This window comes from Ixodes scapularis, unplaced genomic scaffold (genome assembly GCF_016920785.2).
Source record: "Ixodes scapularis isolate PalLabHiFi unplaced genomic scaffold, ASM1692078v2 ptg000972l_1__unscaffolded, whole genome shotgun sequence".
NCBI classification, from domain to species: domain Eukaryota; kingdom Metazoa; phylum Arthropoda; class Arachnida; order Ixodida; family Ixodidae; genus Ixodes; species Ixodes scapularis.
The window spans coordinates 140,489-150,052 of NW_024610076.1; positions in this window are offsets into that span (position 1 = coordinate 140,489).

The window sequence follows — 9,564 nt, forward strand, 5'->3', positions numbered from 1 at the left end:
ACGTCGGTGAAACGCGACAACGCGTGTGACCTCCAGTGGCGGTACTTTCTAACTCCCCCCCCTCCTAACCCCCTATCTCTTCCTAAAAAAAAATAAAAGAAATTTACAACAAAAACATTTTTGAGAAACCTTAAAAGCTATACGTACAAACACATACTTCCAAAAACAAAACAAAACCAGGAAACCCTGGCTCACACAAACAAAACACATTCAAAGGCTTAGAAATCTCTTCGTTGCCTCATTTATAAATGTTGACGGGTCACTAATACAGTTGGCTGTGCTATTTATTTCAATTTGTTTCGAAAAGGATTCTTTTAGTTGCATCTCTCTCCCTCTCCAACATCGTTGTCTTATTCCACAGCGGCTTGCAATCGTCGCATTCATCTACGTGTTTCGCAATCTCCGAATTTTGTGAGCTAGATACGACTGCTCTCTTGTGCTCAGCAATACTATCATTAATACACCGCTTTGTTTGGCCCACATACGCCCCTCTGCACTCGAGCGGAATACTCTAAACGGCTTCTCCCTCCCACACCACCCCTCCTGCCTTGTGCTTTTTACACATCCCACATAAATCCTTGTAGAAGGCTTCAACTTACTTAGCTTAAAATCAGATTTAAATACTACCGAAACACCGGAACGATATGCCACGGCCTTCAAATTATGAGAAACCGCATGGCAAAAATGTACAACTACAAAATTTTCCGGCTGTTTTTCTTTAGTTCCTTACCACTGACCCGATCTGTAAGCCTAAAGAAACTTTTGCAACCAGTTCTGATGGGTACCCTGCCAACTTAAATCTTAACTGGTGGCTCATCAGCGCTGATTGTAAACGATGTGCACAAGACTTTCTCAAGGCGTTGTGCAACACCAATATTACGACACCTCTTTTTACTGTTTTTGCGTGGCAGCTTGCAAAAGGCAACAGCGGTTTCGCTTGGGCCTTCCCGTAATCCCAGCAGAGGCCACCCTCTTGATATAATCTAAGATCCAGAAACTGTAAGCATCCATTGCTTGGCCCTTCCACTGAAAACTTTAACTCAGGCATTGAGTCTCTTATACACTCCACAACGTTTACTTCCGAAAAGCCCTCAAGAGTGCAAATCAAAATATCACCAACAAACCTTTTTAACAATCGCGGTTCCTCTCTGCACCCCACTTAAAAACTTCTCAACCTCTCGATCAAGAGTCCTCAAATAAATTTCGGACAAAACCGGAGCAATCGCCAAGCCGATGCACACACCCTCTTTTTGCACGTACTCACATCCCTCATACCCTACCGTGGTCGAACTCAAGTACCTTTTCAACGATTCAAAGAAACTTCCTACGTCAATTGTAATATTTTAATTTTTTTTATTTAAGTCACTCGCCACACTACCTAGATGGCGCCACTGTTCCACCATTGCGCCCGTGCTATCAGGGTTGCGTCCCCGTGGCGCTAACCCCCACGTTGTTGACCGTTAAATAAAGAGTTACGCATCAACCACCGACCGCGTCGGACGTCTCTTTCCCTCCGTCCGGGGCTCCCGCGCGCGGCCCGCAGGTCACCTTTTCGGCATGTGAGACTCCTCGTTTTTCCGCAGGCGCACGCAGGCACTGCTCTTCTTTATTTTCTCGGGTGTCCGCATTTTCTTTTAATTACTAAATTTTTTTTCGACGAGGATTTTCTTTTAATTACTACATCAATGCCTTTCGCTGACTGAAATCTAAGTTCTCCTCCAAACATTTCCTTACGCTAAGAAGTTGTCTTGACTGGTTTAATGAGTAGTACAGGTCCTTTATGTGTAACAAACACATTTTACACGGCCTGCCATGAAAGCCATTCAACACCTCTACCAACTCATTTGAATTCTTCAGTACCAATGGTTTCACTAATTCCATGGCTGTCAAACATTTTTGCAAAACCTTAGACAATACACCTTGCCAAGTTCCCAACTCATTCACGGCGATACTTAGCGGAAATCCTACCTTGCGATTCTTTAGGAAGAACTTCACTGAAAGCGAACTCTGGACCTTCTCTCCTAGAGACTTCAATATGTAAAAAAATTCGCAGTCTTTCAGTATATTCATTGCTTTTTTTTTTTTCAAGTTCTTCACGTTGAGTGGATTGATTTTGAATAAACCATCGAACGCGTCTTGCACCTTTGATTGAAACACCTGCTCTCGGCAATACCCCAAACTTCGCCGACTTATCTGTTTGCAACAAGGGCAGATCATTGTCTCTTATTTCTTTTTTCAGCGCAACTCCGCCACGGAAGTCTCTCCTATCAAACCTGTACGAGTCATCAACAAAACGCGAGACTATTTTCAGCGCCTGGTCTTGAAAACTTAAACTCTCAGCTGGTTCTCCGATCCTCCTTTCAGTGCTCTCAATAGTGGCGACAATGTCCAACCTCGATGGTTTCACATTCAGGCACACTTTTGGTCCAAGATCAAGCAGTTTCTCAGACCGTCGAGACACCGACACATCACATGGGTTGAAAGTTCACCAGCTCGCTTGCATCTTCTTTGTAATTTCTAACCTAAAGTGTTGAGGCTTTTTCTCTAACAGTTGGGGACAGAACGCGATTCAAAAACGACGCAGCGGTTAACTGCTGGAGCCAAACGTCCCGGTTTGTCTTTTGGGGGAGTTTATTGCTTCAAATAAGAAACATGTTTGAACATAGGATTAATAATGATCTTATATCTCCTACAGTAAATAGAGAAATTCAAAGAACATAAAATATACTAATGCACACTCCGCGACACCGGCGGTTTCTTTTTCTTTTCCATTTTGCTCAAATAGCGTGTCGAGGGACGAAAAATTTAACACCCAGGTTTGAGCCTGAGATGAGCCCGTGTTACCACATATGTAATTGCGAAAACGGTGTAATTTGTCAGTGTACTTATAAGAAAATTCGTAACTTTTGTACTAGCTCTGTCACGCCGTGTGCACCATCGTGAATGCAACAAGGGGGGGGGGGGGGGGGGGGGGCGCACCCACAAGGGGGAGGGGGGAGTGTCCTGACCGTTAGGATGCTCCACCCCCCCCCCCCCCCCCCTTGTGGGTGCGCCACTGCGGGAAACTGTACACACCGCGACACTGTTAGCTTGAATAAGATCATCGGCGGTTTTCGCATCTTGCTCGGACAGTGTATCGAGGGGCGCAAGGTTGTGACACCTGGGCTGGTGCATCAGATGGGCACTTTCCACCACGTAGATAATTTTGATAATAGTGTGTTATCTGTGAATGTAAGAGTGTGTATTACGAACATGACTCGCTCGTGCTCTGCACATTACCAGTGCAGTGGTGAGGGGGGGGGGGGGAAAGGGGAAAGGAGGAGGGGAGGGGGCGATAAATTTATTTTCCCTTAGAGGTACTCGTTGCGGACATTACATTTAAAAAAAATCGTCAAATTATGCACAAAAACATATTCTTGTTGAGCTCTAGGGGGGAATGGATTATGACCCCTCAACCCCCCCCCCCCCCACACACACACACACCCCGTGTGTGCGCCATTGTGCTGAGGTTCTTCGATTAAATCAGTTAAAAGTTAGCGCTTTGGGGTGTCTGTTTTTCCTCTGTCCTTGTTGCGGACATTACATTAAAAAAAGTCGTCAAAATACGCACAAAAAAAAATTCTCCCGGAGCTTGGGGTGGGGGTGGGGGGGGGGGGGGGGGGGTTATGACCCTCCGAACCCCCCTCCCCTCCTCCCCCTCCCCGTGGGTGTGCCACTGCTTCCACAGGTCGCATGTGACGTCACAGCAACGTCAGCGCCATCATGGCAGCCCCCATGCGCCGCTCTTGCTCAGTATTGCAAGCAGAGCAGCAGCAAGTGATTTGAGCGTGTACGCGTAAATCTCAAAATTAACTTTCGTCTAAGAAAATTAATAGCTTGCTGAGATATTTTGTAGACATGCTCGCGAATGGCAAAATACATGGCGAAAATTTTATACAAATCGGTAACCATCAAATTACTGCGGAGATGTTCTTCAAGACAATATACAGTACGCTGTAATTACACGTGGAACGTGAAGAACTTATTATAATGCAATTAAATTCCCCTTCTGCAGGGATTATTTTCGTGAAAAACATGTTTCAGGTTATTTAAAGTTCTACTGGAAGCTCAGCAGATAGGTGAGATATTGCGGTAAATTTCTTCTTCTACTGGACTGACGCATTGTCGACAATTGTTCAAGGTCTGGTAAGACTGGGGAGCCCTGTAACGCCTGGGTTTGGGAGCACTCTTACGCTGCGTGGGGTTGTGATGCGTCTCTTGACGATGGCGAGGAATCCTTGCCGCCGCTCTACAAGTCGCTCTCGTTGATGGATAGGAACCCTTCCGGTGTCTTTTGGAGATGCTGTCGGTTACGGCATAGCACGCGGCCGTCCTCCGTCAGTACCGTAGATCACCTTGGGGCTACAAAATCTTGGACTTGTGATTTCCTTTCCCATCTTCTATTGGTAAGGATCTGTACAATTCCTCCCTACTAAACTGAAGCTAGATGTCTTCCTTTGGTCTCACTCTGCCTGTGCGTTCGCACCAAAGACGTGGAAGACACCTTGAAGTTAACAAGCAAGGTCCTGAGTTCCCGCGGCATAAGCAACTCCGCTGGTGATCGTCCATCTTCAAGCGGATCTGCTCGCTAGTGAAGGAGCCCCATCAAAAGGTATTCTTTGGCAACTCCGTCCTGCGCAGGAGTCACTATGTTACTTGTACTCCCTTTTTCGCCGGCCCATTCGCTCTGGAAAACCTTGTACTTGACACAGTACGCCGAAATTCATAACGCCCAGCAAATTCCTTGAATTCTCTCGAAGAAACTTGAGGGCCCTTATCAGTGCAAATTACCTCTTGGGGTATCTCATAGCGGGAAAGGGATCAAGATACCTTTTCGATGATCACCTTCGCTGTGACTTTTCTAATGCGCTTTACTCCAGGAAATTTAAAAACGTATCGTAAACTACATAGAAATATTTTTCGAAGTGTTGAAAAACATCTGCACCTACTCAGGACCAAGTGTTCCGGAACGGCTTAAAGAGACAGTGGCTCGTCAGACTGTTGGTAGACAAATTTCTTGCAGGATCCACATCTGTCAATAATATTGGTAATATAGGGGGTCCTTCTCGGCCAATACATAAATGTTCGGGCTTTGGACATGCATCTATAGAGCCCCAGATGGCCTTGGTGTGGTATCAGCAGGTCATTTCGCACAGCTTTTGGAATAACTACTTTGTTTGCCTTTACTATTGAAAGTTCTGGTGTAAAAGACTTGAGCTCATATTCCACAGGTGGTGATGGTTGCCTCTTGAGATGTCTTGCTGGTTAGCGGAATCGTATAGGGTCGCCGACTGGAGGCGAACTAGAGTGCTCGGGCCAACGACTGTCGACAGGACGCCCATCTCATGCACTTCTACATCTGTCGTACTTTTCTGCGATGCTGCCTGTGATTAGATCATCGATAAGGTGTTGACTACCATTAACTTCGTATCGGAAACAGGTTGGAATACAAAATCGTATTTGAGTAGTTGTGGAAATAAGCACTGCAGGCGGAAAAAAATTTCTCAATTTTTTAATATTTTTTGGATCAATATTGATATGTAGTTTGTTTCAATTATGACATGTTTTGCTAAAACATGATCATTAAACTTTTTGCAACCCTAAGCTAGGCCCAACGCTTCTTTTTCAATCTGGGCATAGCGACGTTCGTCTTCAGTGAGTACTCGAGTCGCGTAGCCTACCGCGCGCCAGTCTTTTGCGTACTATTCAAGCCCAAGAGCGAATGCACACGTATCCGTTGACAATTTTATTGGTAAATCGGGGTCATAAATTGCTTGTACTGGGGTTTGAGTTAGCCTTTGTTTGAGAGCGCAGCTCTTCGGCGCCCGTTTCCGGCTGGAGCGGCGTCGGCGTAACCACGCGGTGCATCATGGGACGTTTCCCATGATGACATCACACATGACGTCACGTGTGACGTCACGAGAGTCACCAGTGACGTCACGTGTGACGTCACGAGGGCCACCAGTGACATCACACGTGACGTCACGAGGGTCAATAGTGATCATAGATGACGTCACGAGTAACGTCACGTGTGACGTCACAAAGGTTACCAGTGACGTCAATCGTGACGTCACCGCACGTTGCATTACGGGTAAAATTTCCCTGTTAAATTTAGCTAAAAAAGTGGCCCGCTAAATTTAGCGGAAAACTTTCCCCACTGAATTTAGCGTAAAATATCCCCTTCTAAATTTAGCGAGAAATTTTCCCCTAAATCGGAGGCCAGCAGGAGAGGAGGAGGGGTGGGTATCAATGAGGAGGAGGGGCATACCCTCCTCTTCGTACCCTTCTGCTCCTCCCCGTCAAGAGCTGCGCTATAATTCGGCGTTACAGGGGATTGCAAACATCTTTCATTTTTTGCTGCCACTCACGATCATGCGCACTGTTTCAATCGAAAATAGTGTCGTTTCGAACTAGACTGCGCAAGGCCTCCGTCTGGTGTGATAAGTGCTTACCGAAGCAGTTCACCGAGCGCGGAAAACGCTAAACTTCACTTTTAATTTTTTTTTGTGGCTTTGATGTAGAATTTTCTGCCACAAACGTGCCCTGAGGCGACAAACATGTCCAGGTTCTCGTAATTTCTCTCCGGAGATCTCCGAGTTTCGCAGCAGGCGCATTCAACGTCCGCGACTGAGACACGGGGCAATCCCGACGGTTTCCGCACCGAGCGCGCCGACGGCGTTGGAGGCTCAGGCGGTGCGCCGTTTTTGTACTGGCAGCCGTCCTCCACGACGTATCTTCGTATGGCCGAAGGCTAAGTTGCTCGCAGCGGCTAAGAGGCTGACGCTTCAATTCAGGTTCCGTTTCGCGAGCAGTTCGCACAAAACACACAAGATACAAAAGGCTGTGGTACGCAGCCTTCTATAGCTTGAACGACACTGCGTGCGTCGTTCAACTCCGCAGCCAAGTAAATCCAAGAGCAAATCGAAAAGCGAAGGACGTGTACTTTAAAAAAAAAAAGGCATCAAGCGATTGATTCATTTTGTGTCGCCATTGATAGTTATTTTTCTTAGATGTGATTACTTTTTCTGTATAAAAACCTTGCATGTTATTATTTTGCACGTCACTCTCCTGCATTGTATTTATTGATATATGCCTCGAATATGTATATCGATGTGTTTTATTTTTGGTTTCCAACGTGCTTATTTGTATTTTACTTATTCTTCTTTCCACTCCTGCTTGGGCCAGTCTTTGGCCTGCGGTATGTTCTAAAAAAAAGTAATAAAATAAAACTCCAAGACACTGAAATATTTTATCTTGATTTCAAAAGTGTACCTCAAATGTATTTTCTTCTTGTTGATCGAATAAATGAAGAATTAAAAAAAAAAACAGAATTATTTTTAAAAGTTGGTATTGGTTAGAGCACGCCGGCACTTTACCCAAAGAATATGTTTATACCGGATAGCTAACAAAATATCACCCACAACCATTACTCTTTTTTCTGACGCCGCCTCAGTGTGATCATATTTATAGGTTGCCCTTGAAGTAGCCACATTGATATCAAATCCTAAAGTAGTGCTCATCAAAGTCTTGAGTTGAGAGTAAATTATTCCAATCATTGTTTCTGTAACCAACTTATGAAAGCATTATTCAATCAGTTATTCCTACTGTCTTTGTTATCGCTTTGTTAATTACATCGTAAGTCGGAATGCAAGTTGACACGCCGCGAAATAATGGTCGGCTAATTTTTGCAATATAACGGCCAATTTCGCAAGAACATTCGGGGCGCGTATGCTTATATGATTAAGACATGAAGTCACAAGATGATCACCGAAACGTTCTTCTTAAGTTGGGGCTAAAATCAGTTGTTCCAGACAGAACTGCCCGCTAAAAGGTTGAGATACTCATAAACAATAGCCGGCAGTCTGAAGTGTACCAATGTTGAAATCACCTACTGAACAATAGTGGACAGACTGAAAAGTTCTGTGCTTCCTTGAGTTTTATCATCTTTAAAAGAATAACTGAAGGAGGCCTGTAAAAAGCTGTTTAAGTCAAGGACCAGTTTGAATCGCATAGCATCATAGGAAAAGAGTCGTAATAGAAAAACACTACATCAAGTTTTCTGCGCGCCACCAGTGTTTAACAAATATCGTAATTCCTCCTCGTCGACCGATCGGCTGTGTCAGAAAATAATTTTATGACGGTATCTGGAAATCACCGAAGGATCGTTTTTAACATTCAACTCCGTCAGCACAAAAACGTGAAATAGTGATCACATATTCTTTACAGTAATACCAAAGTGGTGCCCCTATTTATGGATACTCCTAATAATTGCATGTAAAAAGTCAAGAGTACTATCAGTGACTGCTTCTGAGAAACGCTGAAATGAACAAAAATCTGAACGTCGACGGGGAAACTACTTTTAGTATTCGACACGCTTGTTGTCAGCTTTTATGCTTAAGGCGTTTAACAACGAAAAGAGTTCGGCAATTAATTCCAGCTCCGCCAACCAATGGATCCGTACCACAGACGAGGTTCCTGCCTTTTTTGCAAACAGCTTCCCATTTTTGATCCAAGGAAATGTATACTGCTTGCGTCCTGCTCTCTCATGTACGATCCAAAACTTCTCTGTTTTTTGTTTTTTTTTTAGCTTTTCATTTAGGAAAATTTGGGCAACGAATCCTTTGGTCCTAGAGTCCTCGGCTTACCTCGTGTGGCGAGCCACTGCTCTCTTAGTGACACTGATGACAATGAAACCAGGACAACTGAAGGGCCGTCGCTCCGAGATGGGAGTCGATGCACCGCCCCCATGTACCTTGGCTAAAAGTTTTCGAAGCCTAGCTGGTCAGCCAACTTGCCCGCCACGGAAACTAAGATTTCACTTGGGGCATGGATGAAGTTTATGTATTCACGGTTTGAGAGACAACTGTACTAAAAATTCTTATATAAGCACCTAAAATAATCAAAGCCTTCTACTGTACATCTTCAAAGGTACGTCATCAAACTCAAAAGTCGCCAACTCATGAACTTTGTCCGAGCCCGACACGGGAGCGTCTTTCGACGCGTAGGCTGGACACGACGTCCAGCCAAACGTTGTCGCTGCGCTCGTGTCCAAATTGTGTCCGCGCTCGATCTAATTATGATGACAACACAATTGAAATGCGCAGGCTTTGATTGTTCTGGGTAGGTTTATTCAGAATGATATTTTGTCTAAATTGGGAAAAATTGACCAATTATATGGATCACCTGCAGAAATAAAGCGAAGTGGTTACCGAATCGCTACAAATTCTTCTGCCGGTGATGATGCCGTGTGACCTAGTTTTCCATGAAGTTTTTCATTGATTCCTGGCATTACGAAACTTTAAGTGGAGATATTATCGGTACTTTTAGATTCTCGAAAGGTGATGAACACTAATTATTTTCAAAGAAGTTTGAATCAATACGGTCAACGGAATGTGTCTTTTCTAATGTAGCCCTGGAATATTTGTTCTTATTTTAATTATTGGATAGTTCCATGGCGGGTGAGGAACAGAACTCTGCGGGTTCGAAACTTTGCGCAGTGTCTAAGCTGCCAGAATTAATTATTTG